Here is a 25,759-nt window from a genome sequence, read left to right as displayed (position 1 = left end):
TGTGCTAAAATGTGCTTTCTGCAAATTGGAAAAAATTGTGACGACGCGCACGCATAATGTACGCGCATGCGTGGATTGGGAATTCTGACAATCCACGTGCACGCATTGGAAACGCCTACGCGTAGATGGAGTAACGTTGGACCAACAACGCTTCCTCCAACGTTGTGGCCAACGCACACGATCTGAGTCCAAAATTTTGCATTTGACAAAGTGCAACGACGCGTACGTGTCTGCAGTGCGTACGCACAAGCTTAACTTTTGATGATCCATGTGCACGCGCGGGTCACGCGCATGCGTGATTAGGCCAATGTTAGAGAGAACGTTGCTAGTCCAACGTAGAGGCCAACGTCTTCGAAAATCTTTCAAAAATTGGATTTGAGATTTTTTGCATCCACACGCACGCGTAGCATACGCGCACGCGTGGATGCGTATTTTGGACCCAACTGCGCAAATGCGCAAGGCACACGTAGGCTTGGGTAGAAGAACATTGGCACTCCAACGTTGAGTCAAATGCGAATGACAGCAACCAGAACCCAATTTTCAAAGAACGTTTGGCCCAATGTTTATCCTCAAACGTGGACCCAAACATGGACACCAGAACGTTGCAATTCAATTACTCCTCTCCTTTCAACAGCAAGGGAAACCAATTGGAGCAACTTCAACCCCGTTGAGCGGATAATTTATACGCTTTTTGGCATTATTTTTAGGTAGTTTTTAGTATGATTTAGTTAGTATTTAGTATATAATTATTAGTTTTTATGCAAAAATCACATTTCTGGACTTTACTATGAGTTTGTGTGTTTTTCTATTATTTCAGGTATTTTCTGGCTGAAATTGAGGGACCTGAGCAAAAATCTGATTCAGAGGCTGAAAAAGGACTGCAGATTCTGTTGGATTCTGACCTCCCTGCACTCGAAATGGAATTTTTGGAGCTATAGAAGTCCAATTGGAGCACTCTCAATTGCGTTAGAAAGTAGACATCTTTGGCTTTCCAGCAATGTATAATAGTCCATACTTTGCCCGAGATTTGATGGCCCAAATTGGCATCAAAATGCCGGTTAGAGACCATTTTCTGTCGTTAAAAGCCAAAACTGGCATAAAAGCTATAGTTAAATACCCAAAATGGCACTAGAGCTGGCGTTTAACTCCAAGAAAAGCCAATGCACAGGAAAGCTTCAATGCTCAGCCCAAGCACACACCAAGTGGGCCCCAGAAGGAGATTTCTACACTATCTTCCTTAGTTACTCATTTTCTGTAAACCCTAGCTACTAGTTTTAGTATAAATATTAATTTTCTCATTGTATTAGATGTCTTGGTTATTTTGGTTCCCCCTCTAGGGACGAAACCAATGAACACCATTATCACTTATGTATTTTCAACGGTGGAGTTTCTACACCTCATAGATTATGGTGTGGATCTCTGCTGCTCCTCATGAATTAATGCAAAGTACTATTATTCTTCTATTTAATTCAAGCTTATTCTTATTCTAAGATATTCACTCGTACTTCAACCTGATGAATGTGATGATCCGTGACACTCATCATCATTCTCACTTATGAACGCGTGCCTAACAACCACTTCCGTTCTATTTACAATAGCTTGAGTGTGTATCTCTTGGCCTCTTGGTCCACCACGCATGGTTGCCTCTGCTGACAATAGAGCCTTCCATTCTGTGAGATCAGAGTCTTTATGGTATAAGCTAGAATCAATTGGCAGCATTCTTGAGATCTGGAAAATCTAAACCTTGTCTGTGGTATTCCGAGTAAGATCTGGGATGGGATGACTGTGACGAGCTTCAAACTCACGAGTGCTCGGCGCAGTGACAGTGCGCAAAAAGATAATTGGATCTTATTCTGACACAAGTGAGAACTGACAGATGATTAGCCCTACGTAACCCGTAGTCGGACCATTTTCACTGAGAGGACGGACGGTAGCTATTGACGACGGTGATCCCCCAACCTACAACATGCCATGGAAGGGAGTACGCATGACTGGATGAAGGCAGTAGGAAAGCAGAGATTTAGAAGGAAGAAAGAATCTCCATACACTTATCTGAAATTCCCACCAATGAATTACATAAGTATTTCTATCTTATTTTATGTCTTATTTATCTTTTAATTATCAAAACCCCATAACCATTTGAATATGCCCGACTGAGATTTACAAGATGACCATAGCTTGCTTCAAGCCGACAATCTCCTTGGGATCGACCCTTACTCACGTAAGGTATTACTTGGACGATCCAATGCACTTGCTGGTTAGCTACGCGGGGTTGTGAAGAAAGTGTGTGAGATCATGATTTCCTGTACAAGTTTTTGGCGCCGTTGCCAGGGATTGTTCAAGATTGGACAGCGGACAGTTCATCTTGTTGCTTAGATTAGGTATTTTTCTTTTTATTTTGTTCTTCAGAATTTTTAAGAATGAATTCTAGAGTTTGAGATAATGCTTTTATCATCACAGGAGCCAGTTGATTCCCATCAATTTGGCTGCTGTATGTAATGTCCTGCTAAAGCTTGGTTAACCATGTCTAATCTTTTTAGACTGAAGCTTTAGACTAACATTGCATGATTCCTAGAATTTTTATTAAAAATTTTGAGTTTCTTGTTTTCTTTTTCAAAATAATTTTTGAAAAAAAATACAAAAAAAATTTAATAAAATCATAAAAACCAAAAATTTTGTGTTTCTTGTTTGAGTCTAGTGTCAAATTTCAAGTTTGGTGTCAATTGCATGTTTCTATTTTTCTTGCATTTTTTGAAAATATATGCATTGTGTTCTTCATTGATCTTCAAGTTGTTCTTGATGATTGGTGCACGAAATTATGATCATCAACAATGGCGCCAAAAACTTAGTAGCGCTCTCAAACGTGAATCACACTTTGCCACAACTTCGCACAACTAACAAACAAGTGCACTGGGTCGTCCAAGTAATACCTTACGTGAGGAAGGGTCGATCCCACGGAGATTGTTGGTATGAAGCAAGCTATGGTCATCTTGTAAATCTCAGTTAGGTGGATTCAAATGGTTATAAAGGTTTTCAAAAATAATAATAAATAAAACATAAAATAAAGATAGAGATACTTATGTAAATCATTGGTGGGAATTTCAGATAAGTGTATGAAGATGCTGTGTTCCTTCCGAATCTCTGCTTTCCTAATTCCTTTCCATGGCAAGTTGTATATAGGGCATCACCGTTGTAAATGGCTACTTCCCATCCTCTCAGTGAAAATGGTCCAAATGCTCTTGTCACAGCACGGCTAATCATCTGTCGGTTCTCGATCATGTCGGAATAGAATCTATTGATTCTTTTGCGTCTGTCACTACGCCCAACAATCGCGAGTTTGAAGCTCGTCACAGTCATTCAATCCCTGAATCCTACTCGGAATACCACAGACAAGGTTTAGACTTTCCGGATTCTTAAGAATGGCCGCCAAAGGGTTCTAGCTTATACCACGAAGATTTTGATTAAGGAATCCGAGAGATATTCGTTCGTTCTGAGGTAGAACGGAAGTGGTTGTCAATCACGTGTTCATAGGTGAGAATGATGATGAGTGTCACGAATCATCACATTCATCATGTTGAAGTACAACGAATATCTTAGAACAAGAATAAGCTGAATTGAATAGAAAAGAGTAGTAATTGCATTAAAACTCGAGGTACAGCAAAGATCCACACCCTTAATCTATGGTGTGTAGAAACTCCACCGTTGAAAATACATAAGTGATGGTCCAGGCATGGCCGAATGGCCAGCCCCCATAAACGTGATCAAAGAATCATAAGGTAATCAAAAAATAATCCAAAGATGTCTAATACAATAGTAAAATGTCCTATTTATACTAGACTAGTTACTAGGGTTTACAGAAATAAGTCTTAATGCAGAAATCCACTTCCGGGGCCCACTTTGGTGTGTGCTTGGGCTGAGCTTGAGATTTACACGTGCAGAGGCTTCTCTTGGAGTTAAACGCCAAGTTGTAACGTGTTTCTGGCGTTTAACTCTGGTTTGTGACGTGTTTCTGGCGTTTTACTCCAGAATGCAGCATGGAACTGGCGTTAAACGCCAGTTTATGTCATCTAATCTCGATTAAAGTATGGACTCTTATATATTTCTGGAAAGCTCTGGATGTCTAGTTTCCAACGCCATTGAGAGCATGCCATTTTGAGTTCTGTAGCTCCAAAAAATCTATTTCAAGTGCAGGGAGGTCAGAATCCAACAACATTAGCAGTCCTTTGTCAGCCTGAATCAGATTTTTGCTCAGGTCCCTCAATTTTAGCCAGAAAATACCTGAAATCACAGAAAAACACACAAACTCATAGTAAAGTCCAGAAATGTGAATTTTACATAAAAACCAATGAAAACCTCCCTAAAAGTAGCTAGATCCTACTAAAAACTACCTAAAAACAATGCCAAAAAGCGTATAAATTATCCGCTCATCACAACACCAAACTTAAATTGTTGCTTGTCCCCAAGCAACTTGAAAATCAAATAGGATAAAAAGAAGAGAATATACTATAAATCCCAAAATATCAATGAATATTAGTTCTAATTAGATGAGCGGGACTTTGTAGCTTTTTGCTTCTGAATAGTTTTGGCATCTCACTTTTTCCTTTGAAGTTCAGAATGATTGGCTTCTATCGGAACTCAGAGTTCAGATAGTGTTAATTGATTCTCCTAGTTAAGTATGTTGATTCTTGAACACAGCTACTTTTATGAGTCTTGGCCGTGGCCCTAAGCACTTTGTTTTCCAGTATTACCACCGGATACATAAATGCCACAGACACATGACTGGGTTAACCTTTTCAGATTGTGACTCAGCTTTGCTAAAGTTCCCAGTTAGAGGTGTCCAGAGCTCTTAAGCACACTCTTTTGCTTTGGATCACAACTTTAACCACTAAGTCTCAAGCTTTTCACTTGGACTTGCATGCCACAAGCACATGGTTAGGGACAGCTTGTTTTAGCCGCTTAGGCCTGGATTTATTTCCTTGGGGCCTCCTATCCATTGATGCTCAAAGCCTTGGATCCTTTTTACCCTTGCCTTTTGGTTTTAAGGGCTATTGGCTTTTTCTGCTTGCTTTTTATTTTATTTTATTTTATTTTATTTTATTTTTTTCGCCACACTTTTTTTTTTGCAAGCTTTTGATATTCACTGCTTTTTCTTGCTTCAAGAATCAATTTTATGATTTTTCAGATTATCAGTAACATTTCTCTTATTCATCATTCTTTCAAGAGCCAACAATTTTAACATTCATAAACAACAAGATAAAAAATACGCACTGTTCAAGCATTCATTCAGAAAACAAAAAGTATTGTCACCACGTCAATATAATTAAACTAAATTCAAGGATGAATTCAAAACTCATGTACTTCTTGTTCTTTTGTATTAAAAACATTTTTCAATTAAGAAAGGTGAAAGATTCATGGAATTATTCATAGCCTTAAGACATAGTTGCTAAATACTAATGATCATGTAGCAAAGACACAAACATAGACGAACATATAGCATAAAAATCGAAAAATAGAGAAATAAGAACAAGGAATGAGTCCACCTTAGTGATGGTGGCGTCTTCTTCTTAAAGGACCAATGATGTCCTTGAGCTCCTCTATGTATCTTCCTTGCCTTTGTTGCTCCTCCCTCATTGCTCTTTGATCTTCTCTAATCTCATGGAGAATGTTGGAGTGCTCTTGGTGTTCCACCCTTAGTTGGTCCATGTTATAACTCAAGTCTTCTAGAGAAGTGTTGAGTTGTTCCCAATAGTTGTTTGGAGGAAAATGCATCCATTGAGGCATCTCAGGGATTTCTTGATGATGAGCTTCCTCATGCGTCTCTTGGGATCCATGAATGGGCTCTCTTGTTTGCTCCATCCTCTTCTTAGTGATGGGATTATCCTCTTCAATGAGAATGTCTCCTTCTATGATAACTCCAGCTGAGTAGCATAGATGGCAAATAAGATGAGGAAAAGCTAGTCTTGCCATGGTGGAGGATTTTTTGGCTATTTTGTAGAATTCAAGAGAGATGACTTCATGAACTTCTACTTCCTCTCCAATAATGATGCTATGGATCATGATGGCCCGATTCACAGTCACTTCGGATCGGTTGCTAGTGGGGATGATGGAGCGTTGGATGAACTCCAACCATCCTCTAGCCACAGGCTTTAGGTCCAGTCTTCTTAATTAAACCGGCTTGCCTTTTGAGTCTCTTTTCTATTGAGCTCCTTCCACACATATGTCCATAAGGACTTGGTCCAACCTTTGATCAAAGTTGACCCTTCTAGTGTAAGGGCGTGCATCTTCTTGCATCATAGGCAAGTTGAATGCTAACCTCACATTTTTCGGACTAAAATCTAAGTATTTCTCCCGAACCATTGTAAGATAATTCTTTGGATTCGATTCATACTTTGATCATGGTTCCTAGTGATCCATGCATTGGCATAGAAGTCTTGAACCATTAGGATTCTGACTTGTTGAATGGGGTTGGTCAAAACTTCCCAACCTCTTCTTTGGATTTCATGTCGGATCTCCAGATACTCATTTTTCTTGAGCTTGAAAGGGACCTCAGGGATCACCTTCTTCTTGGCCACAACTTCATAGAAATGGTCTTGATGGACCTTTGAGATGAATCTCTCCATCTCCTATGACTCAGAGGTGGAAGCTTTTGTCTTCCTTTTCCCTTTTCTAGAGGTTTCTCCAGCCTTAGGTGCCATAAGTGGTTATGGAAAAACAAAAAAGCTATGCTTTTACCACACCAAACTTAGAATATTGCTCGCCCTCGAGCAAGAGAAGAAAGAAGAGAAGAAGAAGAAGAAAAAATGGAGGAGAGGGAGAGAGGTGTGTATTCGACCAAGGGGGAGAAGAGAGGGTTGTGTTGTGTGAAAATAAAGAAGGATAGAGGGGTTTATATAGTAGAGGGAGAGGGGTTAAGGTTCAGCCATATTGGGTGGGTTTGGGTGGGAAAGGGATTTTGAATTTGAAGGTAGGTAGGGTTTATGGGGAAGAGTGTTATTGGATTGTGTGAAGAAGAGAGAAGGTAAATTAAGGTAGGTAGGGATCCTGTGGGGTCCACAGATCCTGAGATGATCCTGTGCGGTCCAAAGATCCTGAGATGATCCTGTGGGCTCCACAGATCCTGAGGTGTCAAGGATTATCATCCCTGCACCAATGAGGCTTGTAAAATGCCATCTGCATGCAATCCTGGTGTTTAACTCCAGATTGATGCTTGTTTCTGTCGTTAAACGCCAGTTCTATGCTTGTTTTGGGTGTTCAATGCCAGTCTGCAACATGTTTCTAGCGTTGAACGCCAGTTCCATGCTTGTTTCTGGCATTTAATGCCAGCTCTCCTCAGGGTGTAATCCTGGCATTTAAACGCCAGATTATTGCTTGTTTCTAACGTTCAATGCTAGATTCATGCTCTATTCTGGCATTGAACACCAGCCAGATGCTCCTTACTGGCGTTCAAATGCCAGTAAGCTCTTCCTCCAAGGTGTGCTTTTTCTTCTGCTATTTTTTATTCTGTTTTTATTTTAGTATTTGTTTTGTGACTACACATGATCATGAACCTAATAAAACATAAAAGAAAAAATAAAATAAAAATAAAATTAGATAAATAAAAATTGGGGTTGCCTCCCAATAAGCGCTTCTTTAATGTCACTAGCTTGACAGTGTGCTCTCATGGAGCTTCACAGGTGATTAGGTCAATATTGTGGACTCCCAACACCAAACTTAGAGTTTGAATGTGGGGGTTTAATACCAAACTTAGAGTTTAGTTGTGGCCTCCTAACACCAAACTTATAGTTTGCTTGTGGGGGCTTTGTTTGACTCTTTATTGAGAGAAGCTTTTCATGCTTCCTTTCCATGGTTGCAGAGTAATATCCTTGAGCTTTAAACACAAGGTAGTCCCCATTTAATTGAAGGACTAGCTCTCCTCTGTCAACATCAATCACAGCTCCTGCTGTGGCTAGGAAGGGTTTTCCAAGGATGATACATTCATCCTCTTCCTTCCTAGTGTCTAAGATTATGAAGTCAGAAGGGATGTAAAGGCCTTTAACCTTTACTAACACGTCCTCTACCAATCCATAAGCTTGTCTTACTGACTTGTCTGCCATCTGTAATGAGAATGTGGCAGCCTGTACCTCAAAGATCCCCAGCTTTTCCATTACAGAGAGTGGCATAAGATTTATACCTGACCCCAGGTTACACAGAGCCCTCTCAAAGGTCATGGTGCCTATGGTACAGGGTATTAAGAATTTACTAGGATCTTATTTCTTTTGAGGTAAAGTTTGCTGAACCCATGTATCTAGTTTGCTAATGAGCAAGGGAGGTTCACCTTCCCAAGTCTCATTACCAAACAACTTGGCATTCAGCTTCATGATAGCTCCCAGATATTGAGCAACTTGCTCTCCAGTTACATCTTCATCCTCTTCAGAGGAAGAATAGTTCTCAGAGCTCATGAAAGGTAGAAGGAGGTTTAATAGAATCTCTATGGTCTCTGTATGAGCCTCAGATTCCTTTAGGTCCTCAATAAGGAACTCCTTCTTGTCTGGGAGACATCCCATGAGGTCTTCCTCATTGGGATTCACGTCCTCCCCTTCCTCTCTAGGTTCGGCCATGTTGATTATATCAATGGCCTTGCACTCTCTTTTTGGATTCTCTTCTGTATTGCTTGGGAGAGTACTAGGAGGAGTTTCAGTGATTTTCTTACTCAGCTGGCTCACTTGTGCCTCCAAATTTCTAATGGATGACCTTGTTTCACTCATGAACTTAAAGTGGCCTTAGACAAATCAGAAACTATATTTGCTAGGCTAGAGGTGCTCTGCTCAGAATTCTCTGTCTGTTGCTAAGAAGATGATGGAAAAGGCTTACTATTGCTGAGCCTGTTTCTTCCACCATTATTAAAGCCTTTTTGGGGCTTTTGTTGATCCTTCCATGAGAAATTTGGATGATTTCTCCGTGAAGAATTATAGGTGTTTCCATAAGGTTCACCCATGTAATTCACCTCTGCCATTGCAGGGTTCTCAAGATCATAAGCTTCTTCTTCAGAAGATGCCTCTTTAGTACAGTTTTGATGCATTTTGCCATCCATTCAGACTTTGAGAAATCATGTTGACTTGCTGAGTGAACATTTTGTTCTGAGCCAATATGGCATTTAGAGCATCAATTTCAAGAACTCCTTCCTCTGAGGCGTCCCATTACTCACAGAATTCCTCTCAGAAGTGTACATGAACTAGTTATTTGTAACCATGTCAATGAGTTCTTGAGCTTCTACAGGTGTTTTCTTTAGGTGAATGGATCCACCTGCAGAATGGTCTAGTGACATCTTAGAGAACTCAGATAGACCATAATAGAATATATCCAAAATGGTCCACTCTGAAAGCATGTCATAAGGACACTTTTTGGTCATCTGTTTGTATCTTTCCCAAGCTTCATAGAGGGATTCACCATCTTTTTGTTTGAAGGTCTGAACATCCACTCTAAGCTTGCTCAACTTTTGAGGAGGAAAGAACTTAGCCAAGAAGGCCATGACCAGCTTATCCCAAGAGTCCAGTCTATCTTTAGGTTAAGAGTCCAACCATGTTCTAGCCATGTCTCTTACAGCAAAAGGGAAAAGCATGAGCTTGTAGAATTTAGGATCTACTCCATTAGTCTTAACAGTCTCACAGATCTACAAGAACTCAGTTAAAAACTGATAGGGATCTTCTGATTAAAGTCCATGAAACTTGCAGTTCTGTTGCATTAGAGCAACTATTTGAGGTTTCAACTCAAAATTGTTTGCTCCAATGGCAGGGATTGAGATGCTTCTTCCATCAAACTTGGAAGTAGGTGTAGTATAATCACCAAGCATCCTCCTTGCATTATTATTTTTAGCTGCCATCTCCTCTTCCTTTTCAAAAATTTCTGTAAGGTTGTCTCTGGATTGTTGTAATTTAGCTTCTCTTAGTTTCCTCTTCAGAGTCCTTTCAGATTCAGGATCTTCTTCAACAAGAATATTCTTTTCCTTGCTCCTGTTCATATAAAAAAGAAGGGAACAGAAAATAATAATAGGGATCCTCTTTACCACAGTAAAAAGATTCCTTTATGTTAGTAGAGGAAGAAGAGAATAGAAGAAGTGAAAAGATAAGAATCCAAACACAAAGGGGAAGAGTGAGTTCGAATTCTTGAGTGGAAGAGAAGTGTTAATAGATAAATAAATAAATAGAAGGAGATGAGAGGGAGAGAATTTCAAAAATTAACTAAAATAAAAGAAAAATATTAAAGTTAAAATTCGAAAATTAAGAAAAGGAATAAAATCAAAATTAAAATTTGAAACAATTAGTTAAAAAAAGAATTTTGAAAAAGAGAGAGGAGTTTTCGAAAATTAGAGAGATGAAATTAGTTAGGTGGTTTTGAAAAAGATAAGAAACAAACAAAAAGTCAATTAGTTAGTTGAAAAAGATTTAAAAATCAATTTTGAAAAGATAAGAAGTTAGAAAAGATATTTTGAACTCAAATTTTTGAAAAAGATATGATTTGAAAAAGATATTTTAAAAAGATATGATTGAAAAAGATATTTTGAAAAGATTTATTTTTTTAGATTAAAATTGATTACTTGACTAACAAGAAACTAAAAGATATGATTCTAGAATTTAAAGATTGAACCTTTCTTAACAAGAAAGTAACAAACTTCAAATTTTTGAATCAATCACATTAATTGTTAGTAAAGTTTTTGAAATTTTGAAATAAGGATAAAAAAAGATTTTGAAAATAAATTTTAAAAATTTTCGAAACTAATAAAAATAAAAAAATGAAAAAGATTTGATTTTTGAAAAAAGATTTTGAAAAGGTAGGATTTTTTTTTTGAAAAATTGAAAATTTGACTTGACTTATAAGAAATAGCTAAGTTTTAAAAATTTTTGACTAAGTCAACTCAAATTTCGAAATTTTGAGAGAAATAAGGAAAAGATAATTTTTTTATTTTTTGAATTTTTAATGATGAGAGAGAAAAACACAAGAATGACCCAAAACATGAAAATTTTGGATCAAAACACTTAATGCATGCAAGAACACTATGAATGTCAAGATGAACACCAAGAACACTTTGAAGATCAAGATGAACATCAAGACTTATTTTTGAAAAATTTTCAAGAAAAGAAAAATATGCAATACACCAAACTTAGAAATTTTCAATGCTTAGACACTATGAATGCAAAAATGCATATGAAAAACAACAAAAAAACACAAAACAAGAAAATATCAAGATCAAACAAGAAGACTTACCAAGAACAACTTGAAAATCGTGAAGAACACATGCATGAGTTTTCGAAAATATTTTTGAGAAAAAATAAAAATATGCAATTGACACCAAACTTAAAAATTGACTCAAGACTCAAACAAGAAACACAAATTTTTTTTGGTTTTTTATGATTTTATAAATTTTTTCTTTGGATTTTTCAAAAATTACTTTATGGAAAAACGAAAAAGAGAAAAAAATTTTGAAAGATTTTTGAAAACTTTTTGAAAATAAAATTACCTAATCTGAGCAACAAGATGAACCGTCAGTTGTCCAAACTCGAACAATCCCCGACAACGGCGCCAAAAACTTGGTGCAGGAAATTGTGATCATCAACAATGGCGCCAAAAACTTGGTAGCGCTCTCAAACGTGAATCACACTTTGTCACAACTTCGCACAACTAACCAGCAAGTGCACTAGGTCATCCAAGTAATACCTTTAGGTGAGTAAGGGTCGATCCCACGGAGATTGTTGGTATGAAGCAAGCTATAGTCATCTTGTAAATCTCAGTTAGGCGGATTCAAATTGTTATAAAGATTTTCTAAAATAATAATAAATAAAATATTAAATAAAGATAGAGATACTTATGTAAATCATTGGTGGGAATTTCAGATAAGTGTATGAAGATGTTGTGTTCCTTCCGAATCTCTGCTTTCTTACTGCCTTCCTTCATTCCTTCTTATTCCTTTCCATTGCAAGTTGTATGTAGGGCATCACCGTTGTCAATGGCTACTTCCCATTCTCTCAGTGAAAATGGTCCAAATGCTCTTGTCACAGCACGGCTAATCATCTGTCGGTTCTCGATCATGTCGGAATAGTATCTATTGATTCTTTTGCGTCTGTCACTACGCCCAACAATCGCGAGCTTGAAGCTCGTCACAGTCATTCAATCCCTGAATCCTACTCGGAATACCACAGACAAGGTTTAGACTTTCCGGATTCTTAAGAATGGCCGCCAAAGGGTTCTAGCTTATACCACGAAGATTCTAATTAAGGAATCCAAGAGATATTCGTTCATTCTGAGGTAGAACGGAAGTGGTTGTCAATTACGTGTTCATAGGTGAGAATGATGATGAGTGTCACGGATCATCACATACATCATGTTGAAGTACAAAAAATATCTTAGAACAAGAATAAGCTGAATTGAATATAAAATAGTAGTAATTACATTAAAACTTGAGGTATAGCAGAGCTCCACACCCTTAATCTATGGTATGTAGAAACTCCACCATTGAAAATACATAAGTGATGGTCCAGGCATGGCCGAATGGCCAGCCAGCCCCCATAAACGTGATCAAAGGATCATAAGGTAATCCAAAAATAATCCAAAGATGTCTAATACAATAGTAAAATGTCCTATTTATACTAGACTAGTTACTAGGGTTTATAGAAATAAATCTAAATGCAGAAATCCACTTCCGGGGCCCACTTTGGTGTATGCTTGGGCTGAGCTTGAGCTTTACACGTGCAGAGGCTTCTCTTGGAGTTAAACGCCAAGTTGTAACGTGTTTTTGGCGTTTAACTCTGGTTTGTGACGTGTTTCTGGCGTTTTACTCCAGAATGCAGCATGGAACTGGTGTTGAACGCCAGTTTGTGTCATCTAATCTCGAATAAAGTATGGACTATTATATATTTCTGGAAAGCTCTGGATGTCTAATTTCCAACACCGTTGAGAGTGCCCATTTGGAGTTTTGTAGCTCCAAAAAATCCATTTCGAGTGCAAGGAGGTCAGAATCCAACAACATTAGCAGTCCTTTGTCAGCCTGAATCAGATTTTTGCTCAGGTCCCTCAATTTCAGCCAGAAAATACCTGAAATCACAGAAAAACACACAAACTCATAGTAAAGTCCAGAAATGTGAATTTTACATAAAAACCAATGAAAACATCCCTAAAAGTAGCTAGATCAACAATTCCAAAAAGCGTATAAATTATCCGCTCATCAATGATTTTCTTTGTCTAATCTTTAAATTCTCTTGTTTTGTGTCTTTTGTTGTTTCTCATGTGCATTCTCATATTGTTAGTGCCTCTAGTATGAAAACTTCTAAGTTTGGTGTCTTGCATGTCTTTCTTTTCTTAAAAATTTTCAAAAATATGTTCTTGATGTTCATTATGACCTTCATAGTGTTCTTGATGTTCATCTTGACATTCAAAGTGTTCTTGCATGCATCCCTTGTTTGGTCTTAGTTTTTCATGATTAGTTTCATTTTCTTTTTTTTCTCTCATCATTAAAAATTAAAAAAAATTTCAAAAATATATCTTTTCAAGCCAATAATACAGAGAATTGAAGATTCAGAACATACAACAGAGGAATCACAGAGAAAAGCTGGGCATTCAAAATGCCCAGTAAGGAAGGATTTCTGACGTTTAAACGCCAGGCAGGGTACCTGGCTGGGCGTTTAACACCCAAGGAGGTAGCCAAGTGGGCGTTAAACGCCAGGATAACACCAGGGAGGTAATTCTGTTTACAATTCAAATCTTTTTCCATTTTTCAAGTTTTAATACTAATTTTTCAAAATATTATCTTTTTCATACCCTCTCTTATCAATCATATCTTTTTCAAAATCAAATCTTTTTCATTTTTCTTTTAATATTTTCAAAAATCCTTGCTAACAATTAATGTTGTGATTCAAAAATTTCAAGTTTGTTACTTTCTTGTTAAGAAAGGTTCAATATTTGAATTTTAGAATCATATCTTTTAATTTCTTGTTAGTCAAGTCATCAATTTTAAAAATCAAATCTTTTTTTTAAATTGTTTTTCAATCATATCTTTTCAATCATATCTTTTTAAATCATATCTTTTTCAAATCACATCTTTTTAAATTTTAATTTCAAAATCTTTTTCTAACTTCTTATCTTTTCAAAATTTATTATTTCTTATCTTTTTCAAAACCACTTAACTACTTTTCTCTCTCCAATTTTCAAAAACCACTAACAACTTTTTCAAAATTCTTTTTAATTAACTAACTGTTTTAAACTCTGATTTTATTTTTAAAAAAAATTTCGAAAATTCTCTCTTTCCCATCTCTTTCTATTTAATCATTAACACTTATCCTCCTTTAATAATTTGGACCCCCTCCCTCTCTATAAGTTTGAATTCTTCTCTACCTCATCCTTCTATTCTTTATTTCCTCTGACACATCAAGGAATCTCTATATTGTGACATAGAGGATTCCATACTTTCTTTGTTTTCTTCTCTTTCATATGAGTAGGAAAAAGATAAATACATTCTTGTTGAAGCTAATCCTGAACCTGAAAGGACTCTGAAGAGGAAGTTAAGAGAAGCTAAAGCACAACTCTCCGGACATGACTTGACAGAAATTTTCGAAAAAGAAGAAGACATGGCAGCCGAAAATAACAACAATGCCAACAATGCAAGGAAGGTGCTTGGTGACTTTACTGCACCAACTCCCGACTTCTATGGGAGGAGCATCTCTATTCCTGCCATTGGAACAAACAACTTTGAGCTTAAGCCTCAATCAGTTTCTTTGATACAACAGAATTGCAAGTTTCACAGACTTCCATTGGAAGATCCTCATTAGTTCTTGGCTGAATTTTTGCAAATCTGTGACACTGTTAAGACCAATGGAGTTAATCCCGAGGTCTACAAACTTATGCTTTTACCTTTTGCTGTAAGAGACAGAGCTAGTATATGGTTGAACTCACAACCTAGAGATAGCCTGAACTCTTGGGAAAAGATGGTCAATGCCTTCTTAGCAATTCTTTCCACCTCAAAAGATGAGTAAGCTTAGAGTGGAAGTTCAAACCTTCAAACAGAAGGAAGGTGAATCCCTCTATAAAACTTGAGAAAGATACAAGCAATTGATCAGAAGGTGTCCTTCTGACATGCTTTTAGAATGGAGCATCATAGGTATCTTCTATGATGGTCTGTCTGAGTTATCCAAGATGTCATTGGACCATTCTACGGGCGGATCCATTCATCTGAAGAAAACGCCTGCAGAAGCCCAGGAACTCATTGAAATGGTTGCAAATAACTAGTTCATGTACACTTCTGAAGGAAATCCTATGAACAATGGGACAACTCAAAAGAAAAGAGTTCTTGAGATTGATACTCTGAATTCCATATTGGCTCAAATCAAAATATTGACTTAGCAAATCAATATGATTCCTCATAATCTAACTGGATTGCAAGCTGCATCTGGCAGTACTACAGAAGCCTCCTCTGAAGAAGAAGCTTATGACCCTAAGAATCCTGCATTGGAAGAGGTGAATTACATGGGAGAACCCTATGGAAACACCTATAATTCTTCATGGAGGAATCACCCAAATTTCTCATGGAAGGATCAACAGAAGCCTCAACAAGGCTTCAATAACAATAATGGTGGGAGAAATAGGTTTAGAAATAGCAAGCATTTTCTATCATCTTCTCAGCAATAGACAGAGAATTCTGAGCAGAGTCTCTCTAGCTTAGCAACCATAGTCTCTGAGCCATCCAAGACCACTCTCAGTTTCATGAATGAGGCACGGTCCTCTATCAAAAATCTGGAGGCACAAGTGGGTCAGCTGAGTATACTAAAACTCCTAGTACTCTCCCAAGCAATACAGAAGAGAACCTAAAACGATAGTGCAAGGCCATCAACATAATCAAAGTGGCCGAATGCACAGAGGAGGAGGCGGACATGAATCCCAGTGAGGAAGACCTCATAGGACGTCCTCTAGACAAAAAGAAGTTCCCTATTGAGGAACCAAAGAAATCTGAGACTCATAGAGAGACCATAGAGATTCTATTGAACCTACTTCTGTCATTCATGAGCTCTGATGAGTATTCTTCCTCTGAAGAGGATGAAGATGTTACTGAAGAGCAAGTTGCTAAGTACCGTGGAGCAATCATGAAGCTGAATGCCAAGTTATTTGGTAATAAGACTTGGGAGGATAAGCCCCTCTTACTCACCAATGAACTGAATGACTTGATTAGGCAGATATTACCTTAAAAGAAACCAGATCTCGGAAAATTCTTAATACCTTGTACCATAGGCTCCATGACCTTTGAGAAGGCTCTTTGTGACCTGGAGTCAGGCATAAACCTTATGCCACTCTCTGTAATAGAGAAATTGGGAATCTTTGAGGTGCAAGCTGCAAGAATCTCACTAAAGATGGCAGACAAATCCATGAAACAGGCTTATGGACTTGTAGAGGATATTTTAGTGAAGGTTGAAGGCCTTTACATCCCTGCTGACTTCATAATCCTGGATATTGGAAGGAACAAGGATGAATCTATCATCCTTGGCAGACCCTTCCTAGCCACAGCAAAAGCTGTGATTGATATTGACAGAGGAGAGTTGGTCTTTCAAGTGAATGAGGACTACCTTGTGTTTAAGGCTCAAGGATCTCCTTCTGTACACATGGAGAAGAAGCATGAAAAGCTTCTCTCAATACAGATTCAAATAAAGCCCCCACATTCAAACTCTATGTTTGGTGTTGGGAGGCCCCAACCATGCACTGAACATCTGTGAAGCTCCATGAGAGCTCACTGTCAAGCTATTGACATTAAAGAAGCGCTTATTGGGAGGCAACCCAATTTTTATTTATCTATGTTAAATTTCCATTTTCCATTGTTATTTTATGTTTTCTTTAGGTTGATGATCATGTGGAGTCACAAAAACAACTGCAAAAATCAAAGCAAATTCAAAAATAGAATTAAAAATAGCACACCCTGGAGGAGGAGCTTACTGGCGTTTAAACGCCAGTAAGGATAGCAAAATGGGCGTTAAACGCCCAGTATGGCACCATTCTGGGTGTTTAACGCCAGAAAAGGGCCCCAGACTAGCGTTTAACGCCAGAAAATGGCACTAAGCTGGCGTTAAACACCAGAAAGGGAAGAAAAGCTGGCATTTAATGCCAGGAATGGGTAGCAACCTGGCGTTTAACGCCAGGATTAGCACTCAGAGGGTGTTTACATGCCAGAATGGTGCATGGATGAGAAATCCTTGACACCTCAGGATCTGTGGACCCCACAAGATCCCCACCTACCTCAACTCACTCTCTCTCTTCTTCATACATTCCAATAACACCCTTCCCCAAATACCCCTTACCAATCGCCTCCATTTCTCTTCCCCAATACCATTCACCAATCACCTTCATCCACTCTTCCCCAAACACCCCATCTACCCCACCATTCAAAATTCAAAAACTTTCCTTTTCAAACCCAACCCTCACACACAAACACCCCTCTCTTCCACTCCTATATAAACCCCTCATCACTCCTTCATTTTCACACCTCATATACACTTTCCCCTCCTTAGCTGAACCTTTCTTCACCCTCCATCTCCTTCATTTCTTCTTCTTCTCCGTCCCTTCATTCTTCTTTTGCTCGAGGACGAGCAAATCGTTTAAGTTTGGTGTGGTAAAAGTGTTGCTTTTTTGTTTTTCCATAACCATTTATGGCACCTAAGGCCGGAGAAACCTCTTGAAAGAGGAAAAGGAAGGCTAAAGCTTCCACCTCCGAGTCATGGGAGATGGAGAGATTCATCTCAAAGGTCCATCAAGACCACTTCTATGAAGTTGTGGCCAAGAAGAAAGTGATCCCTGAGGTCCCTTTCATGCTCAAAAGAAATGAGTATCTGGAGATCCGACATGAGATTCGAAAAAGAGGTTGGAAAGTTCTCACGAAACCCATTCAACAAGTCAGAATCTTAATGGTTCAAGAGTTCTATGCTAATGCATGGATCACCAAAAACCATGATCAAAGTGTGAACCCGAACCGAAAGAATTGGTTTACAATGGTTCGGGGGAAATACTTAGATTTCAGTCCGGAAAATGTAAGGTTGGCATTCAACTTGCCAATGATACAAGGAGATGCACGCCCCTACACTAGATGGGTCATCTTTGATCAAAGGTTGGACCAAGTCCTCATGGACATATGTGTAGAAGGAGCTCAGTTGAAAAGAGACTCCAAAGGCAAGCTGGTTCAATTGAGAAGGCATGACCTTAAACCCATGGCTAGAGGATGGTTGGAATTCATCCAACGCTCCATCATTCCTACTAGCAACTGATCCGAAGTGACTGTAGATTGGGCTATCATGATCCATAGCATCATGACTGGAGAGGAAGTAGAAGTTCATGAGGTCATATCTCTAGAACTCTACAATGTGGCTGACAAAACCTCCACACAACTATTGGGAACAACTCAACACTTCTCTAGGAGATTTGAGTTCCAATATGGAGCAACTAAGGATGGAGCACCAAGAGCACTCCATTATTTTCCATGAAATTAGAGAGGATCAAATATCCATGAGGGAAGAGCAACAAAGGCAAGGAAGAGACATTGAGGAGTTCAAGCACTCCATAGGATCTTCAAGAAGGAGAACTAGCCGCCATCACTAAGATGGACCCGTTCTTTGATTTCCTTGTTCTTATTTTCCTGTTTTTCTATTTTTATGCTTCATGTTTTATCTATGTTTGTGTCTTCATTACATGATTATTAGTATTTAGAGTCTATGTCTTAAGGCTATGAATGTCCTATGAACCCTTCACCTTTCTTAAATAAAAAATGTGCCTAATTACAAAAGAACAAGAAGTACTTAAATTTCGAAATTTATCTTGAAATTAGTTTGATTATTTTGATGTGGTGTCAATACTTTTTGTTTTCTGAATGAATGCTTAAACAGTGCATATTTTTTATAGTGAAGTTTATGAATATTAAAATTATTGGCTCTTGAAAGAATGATGAAAGAAGAGAAATCTTATTGATAATCTGAAAAATCATGAAATTGATTCTTGAAGCAAGAAAAAGCAGTGAAAAAAAAACAAAGCTTGCGAAAAAAAAAATGACAAAAAGAAAGAAAAAGAAAAAGCAAGTAGAAAAATCCAATAGCCCTTTAAACTAAAAGGCGAGGGTAAAGAGGATCCAAGGCTTTGAGCATCAGTGGATAGAAGGGCCCAAAGGAATAAAAACCTGGCCTAAGCGACTAAATCAAGCTGTCCCTAACCATGTGCTTGTGTCATAAAGGTCCAACTGAAAAGCTTGAGACTGACTGGTTAAAGTCGTGATCCAAAGCAGAAAGAGTGTGCTTAAGAACTCTAGACACCTCTAACTGTGGACTTTAGCAAAGCTGAGTCACAATCTGAAAAGGTTCACCCAGTTATGTGTCTGTGGCATTTATGTATCCGGTGGTAATACTGGAAAACAAAGTGCTTAGGTCACGGCCAAGACTCATAAAGTAGCTGTGTTCATGAATCAACATACTGAACTAGGAGAATCAATAACACTATCTAAATTTTGAGTTTCTATAGATGCCAATCATTCTGAATTTCAAAGGATAAAGTGAGATGCCAAACCTGTTCAGAAGTAAAAAGCTACTAGCCCCGCTCATCAAATTGGGACTAAGTATCATTGATATTGTGAGATTCACTGTATATTCTGTTCTTTTTATTCTATTTTGTTTTCAGTTGCTTGGGGACAAGCAACAATTTAAGTTTGGTGTTGTGATGAGCGGATAATTTATACGCTTTTTGGCATTGTTTTTAGGTAGTTTTTAGTATGATTTAGTTAGTTTTTAGTATATAATTATTAGTTTTTATGCAAAAATCACATTTCTAGACTTTACTATGAGTTTGTGTATTTTTATATGATTTCAGGTATTTTCTGGTTGAAATTGAGGGACCTGAGCAAAAATCTGATTTAGAGGCTGAAAAAGGACTACAGATTCTATTGGATCCTGACCTCCCTGCACTCGAAATAGATTTTTTTGAGCTACAAAAGACCAATTGGCGCACTCTTAATTGCGTTGGATAGTAGACATGTTGGGCTTTCCAGTAATGATTAATAGTCCACACTTTGCCTGAGATTTGATGGCCCAAATTGGTGTCAAAATGCCGGTCAGAGACCCTTTTCTGTCATTAAATGCCAGAACTGGCATAAAAGCTGGAGTTAAATGCCCAAACTAGCACCAGAGCTGGCATTTAACTCCAAGAAAAGCCTATGCACGTGAAAGCTTCAATGCTCAGCCCAAGCACACACCAAGTGGGCCCCGGAAGTGGATTTCTGCACTATCTACCTTAGTTACTCATTTTCTGTATACCCTAGCTACTAGTTTTAGTATAAATATTACTTTTTCTCATTGTATTAGACGTCTTGGTTATTATGGTTCCCCCTCTCGGGCCGAAACCAATGAACACCATTATCACTTATGTATTTTCAACAGTGGAGTTTCTACACCTTAAAGATGAAGGTGTGGAGCTTTGCTGCTCCTCATGAATTAATGCAAAGTACTATTGTTCTTCTATTCAATTCAAGCTTATTCATATTCTAAGATATTCACTCGTACTTCAACCTGATGAATGTGATGATCCGTGACACTCATCATCATTCTCACTTATGAACGCGTGCCTGACAACCACTTCCATTCTATTTGCAATAGCTTGAGTGTGTATCTCTTGGCCTCCTGGTCCACGATGCATGGTTGCCTCTCCTGACAATAGAGCCTTGTATTCTATGAGATCAGAGTCTTCGTGGTATAAGCTAGAATTAATTGGTAGCATTCTTGAGATCCGGAAAGTCTAAAACTTGTCTGTGGTATTCCGAGTAGGATCTGGGATGGGATGACTGTGACAAGCTTCAAACTCGCGAGTGCTGGGCGCAGTGACAGTGCACAAAAGGATCATTGGATCTTATTTCGACACAAGTGAGAACCGACAGATGATTAGCCCTACGTAACCTGTAGCTGGACCATTTTCACTGAGAGGACGGACGGTAGCCATTGACAACGGTGATCTCCCAACATACAGCTTACCATGGAAGGGAGTACGCATGACTGGATGAAAGCAGTAGGAAAGCAGAGATTCAGAAGGAACAAAGCATCTCCATACGCTTATCTGAAATTCCCACCAATGAATTACATAAGTATTTCTATCTTATTTTATGTTTTATTTATCTTTAATTATATCAAAACCCCATAACCATTTGAATATGCCTGACTGAGATTTACAAGATGACCATAGCTTGCTTCAAGCTGACAATCTCCGTGGGATCGACCCTTACTCACGTAAGGTATTACTTGGACGACCCAGTGCACTTGCTGGTCAGCTGCGCGGAGTTGTGAAGAAAGTGTCTGAGATCACGATTTTGTGTACCAAACCCAATGCAATTAAGGCCAAAAGCCCAATTCAGAGATTGAAGATCAATTGAAGAAAGTGTATAAATAGCTTATAATTCATGTTAGATGGAGTTTTTTTGGACGGAAACTAATACTGTAACTCTGCCAAATTTTCCTTCTCTCTGTAATTTCAATTTTGCAATGTATCTTTCAATTTCATTTTCCATTTTTAAAGCTATGAACAACTAATCCCCTTTCATTGGGTTAGGGAGCTCTGTGTAATTCAATGGATCAATATTAGTTTTTATCCCTTTTCTTCTTTTTCTTCTCTTGATTTTACTAGAAAGCTTTTGGTCTTCATCCAATTGAATAGTTATCTTGGGAAAGAAGCTATTCATAATTGGATCTCCTCTGAACCTTGGAAGAGGAATGAGGAAATATGCTAGAAATGCTTTCTCACATTGGATTAGATTGGGGTTTGGATGGATATCGTGACATGTAATCCTACCAACACTTTGATCTATGAATATGTGTGGTATAATCAGTGACCATACTTTATCTCTTCCCATGAGCACTTAAATCAAGGAATTGGGCAATTGTTCATGCTTAGAGAGATTAGATTACCAAGGAATTGGGATCTAATCACCTAAGATTGCCAAGGAGATCAATGAATGCATTGATTAAGGAAGAGATGGAAATGAACTTGATCCGGAGGATTATCACATCTCCTGACCCCAATGAGCTTACCCATCTCTGATCTTACCCATTCTCTTTACATTCTGCTCTTTAGTTTCATGCTTAATCCCCATTCCCATTTCATTTCTTGCAATTTAAGTTTCCACTCCTACATTCTGCAACTTAATTTCTGTTTATTTAAATTCTTGCAATTTAAGTTTTCCGCCAATTTACATTCTGCAATCCCAAATTCAATTCTGATTTCGCTCAACTAGAATAATTCTCCAATTAACATTGATCAACCAACCAATCCCTGTACGATTCGACCTCACTCTATTGTGTGTTTTTACTTGACGATAATCCGGTGCACTTGCCGATAGAAAATTGTTGAGAGACAATTTTTAGGATATCAAGTTTATGGTGCCGTTGCCGGGGATTGGTTTTGTATTGATAATTACTAAATTGGAGGATAACTAGATTGAGCATTTTTTTTTCTTTATTTGATTGAATTTCAATTTCAGCTGTTTAATTTTACATCCTACAATTTTAGTTGTTTCCCTTTATTTTTTTTCTTTCCTTACTTTCTAGCAAGTTAACCCACTAACTGTTTGATAAATTGCTCTAACCAAGCTAACTATGCTCTGTTCTGGCGGACTCTGCACTTACTGTTTCTAGTTCTTGTTCATCATATGACAGGTAGAAGAAGGGAAACCTCAACCTCTTTTGATAGTGAATCGGAGAGGTCCTTCCTTAGATTAAGGAGGGAAGCAAGAGGAAAGAAGGTTATTGGTGCAGAGGAAGAGGAGGAAGACTTGGATATAGAAATGGAGGATGATATGGAGAACCATCATGAAGAAGAAGTGAACAATCATGCTAGAAGAGATGCAGATAACCCTGCTAGACAAGAGAAATGAGTGTTGGGCTCCTACATTAATCCTAATCCTGAAAATTGTGGGAGCAGCATTCAACACTACAACAAATATGGTCTTTAGCAACGCCAAATTTTGTAACGCCTTAAAATTGTTCTCTTAGATAGTTTTAGACAACGGTTTTTTTAGTATTACCAGTGAATTCAATTTTTCATTGTTTTTTAGCAACAAACTAAAACTGTTCTCTTTGACTATTTTAAAGAACGGTTTTATAACTGTTACCAAGATTTGTCTTTAAACAATGATTTTTTATTGTTGTTTAAATAATTGTGCAAAAAAAAATGCATAAAAATCATTGCCAAAATGCTACACTTTAAAACCGTTCTATTAGATGGTCTTAGACAACAGTTTTTACAGTGTTGTTGTTGAAGTTCAGTTTTTCATTACGTTATAGCAATAAAATAAAACCATTCTCTTTGACTATTTTAAAGAACGGTTTTATAACTATTACAACAATTTTTTATCAAACAATAATTTTTTAATATTATTTAAATAATTATCCAAATTAAAAGATATATATAAAATTAATTATAAATAATCATATAAATTTAAACAATTTTTTCTATAAATACTATAATTTATAGAATACTCAAAAACTATTGTTATAAATATATAATAAATATTAATTTTGAAAAAACAAAATTAAAATACATTTATAATAAATATTATATATTTTTCTTATAAATATATAACAAATATTATTTTGAAAAATAAATTAAAAAATAAATTTAAAATAAATTTAAAATAAATATTATATATTTTTTGTTTAAACTCCTTCTGAACCTAACATAATCAAACTTGGAGGAACTCTCATTACTAAAAATAATTAAATATATACTGAATCTAAAGTAATTAGGAATGATATATAATTTTTCATAATAATTAAAATTTAAATTAATTAAAACTTTTATATAATATTTATTATAATTAGATATTTGGTATATTTAAAATTATAATTTTGGTAATTAAAAAATAAAAAAGAACTATATAATTTAATTTAAAATAACTTATATTATGAATAATTTATTATTTAATTTGTATTTTTTTTAGAAAATAATCTTTTAAGAATGATTAAATTATTTTTTATAAATATTTTGAGTTTAAGTTAATTAATATTTTTATATAATTTTATTATAATTAATTATTTTATATAATTTAAAATTGAAATTTTTATAATAAAAAATAATAAAAAATTATATAATTTAATTTAAATAATTGACATTTTGAATTTAAACGTAATTAATCCATCATAATTAATATGTTTATTTATAATTTAAATTAAAAATAATTATTTTTATTTAATAATATATTAATAAATAATATTTTTAAATAATTCTAAATAAAATATATTTAATTTTAAAATTATTATTTTATTCAATAATTTTATTATTTTATTTATAATTTATAAAAATTTAACTCTAATGCTAAATTTTTAAATTAAATAAAAAATTCTAGTTTCTAAATTGAAAAACCTAACCTTAGGACTTCACCCCTATTGAGAAAAGAGAAACGCAGAGAGAAGAGAGAAAGTAAAACCCCCGAGGAAGAAGAAGGGAAGGAGAGGGAGAAGAGTGCGTCGGCGTCGCGCCTCACTGCCGTAGAGTCCATCACACGCGTCGCCGCCGTCAATCTGAACCGTGCGAGTGAAAGAGATGCCGCTGCGGAAAACGCAATGGTGGAGAGGACAGCGCCAGCTCTATTGCGCCTGGTCGCTATCGAGCTCGCCATCGAAGATGCCACCGCCGTCACTATTGAACCCTAGCCGTCGTAGTGGCTGCTGACGCTGTGGCAGAGAAGGAAAAAGGATGCACGAACAGAAGAGGGAGAAGGAAGCTGCGAAGCCGTCACCATTTCTACTCGGGGTTGTCGCCGCTGCTGAAGAAGATGCGTCTGAGAGAGAGAGAACCTGGGGAGTGATGCACGAAGGATGCTCTGACGGAGAAGGAGGAGAACAAGGTTGTCTCATCGCCAATGATTAGAAGTTGCTACTGTTGATGGGATGAACAGAACGTGAAGAGGGAGGAGAAACTCGTAGAGGAGAGGGAGGTTTTGCCACCCTATTGGTCGCCGGGGAACACCGCCATTGTCGCCTGAGAATGCCACTATTGGGGCCACTGTCCTTGCTCGGCCCCTGTTTCTACTGCTGTTTACGTTGGTTCAACCATTGCCGCCACAACCTGTCTCGAATTTCTTCTAATTTTGACACTCAGAGGTAGGGGATTTATTTTAAAATTAACCATTTTAATTTATGAATATCATTGAAGTTTAGTCAGTATCCGTAAATAATTTATAAATGTCTTGTGTGATTAATTGGTAGAAATAAGCTTGGTTTGAGGATGTAAAATTTGGATTAGCTTTTGATATGATGTTCTAGTGTTTCAATTAGTTTATTGAGTTTAGGTTATAGTTGTGAATGTGACTGGTATGATGATGATTACGTGCGTGTGAATTGAAATTTGTTTAGCTCTTGTGTGCATCTTGCAAGGTTGTTTAGGGATGAATGCTTGTCGGAAGTTCTGTTTTTTTTTAGTTAATAATGTTGTGATTGGTGGTTGAATCAAATTATCATGAGTAATTTATGAGATTGAGGCTTGATGAATGATAAATAGATTGAGTTTAGATTTCTAAACCAAGTACCTAAAATTGATTTCTTAACTAAAAGTAGTAATTTTTATGGTTATAAATAATTTTACAATGAGTGGAACCAAATGGTGATAAAATATGTTGATTATTGAGAACCTGTTTGTTTGATAATTGCTGATGAAAGGCTGGTAAACTGTTGAGAAGGATGGAACCCGTAAGGCTGGTTTAAGTCCGAAATTTTGAGGTGATGCTGTCGAAATTTTT

General features: G+C 37.0%; 1 non-coding gene across 1 annotated transcript; it reads left to right on the top strand.

Annotated features, from left to right (window-relative positions):
* The first annotated feature begins 9,358 nt into the window (after positions 1 to 9,358).
* On the top strand, positions 9,359 to 9,466 carry LOC112699674 (small nucleolar RNA R71). The gene has a single exon (XR_003152619.1). It is a non-coding gene; the product is annotated as a small nucleolar RNA R71 (small nucleolar RNA).
* The last annotated feature ends 16,293 nt before the right edge of the window (positions 9,467 to 25,759 follow it).

This window comes from Arachis hypogaea, chromosome 6 (genome assembly GCF_003086295.3).
Source record: "Arachis hypogaea cultivar Tifrunner chromosome 6, arahy.Tifrunner.gnm2.J5K5, whole genome shotgun sequence".
Classification (NCBI taxonomy): Eukaryota; Viridiplantae; Streptophyta; class Magnoliopsida; order Fabales; family Fabaceae; genus Arachis; species Arachis hypogaea.
This window is presented reverse-complemented; position numbering and strand designations above follow the sequence as displayed.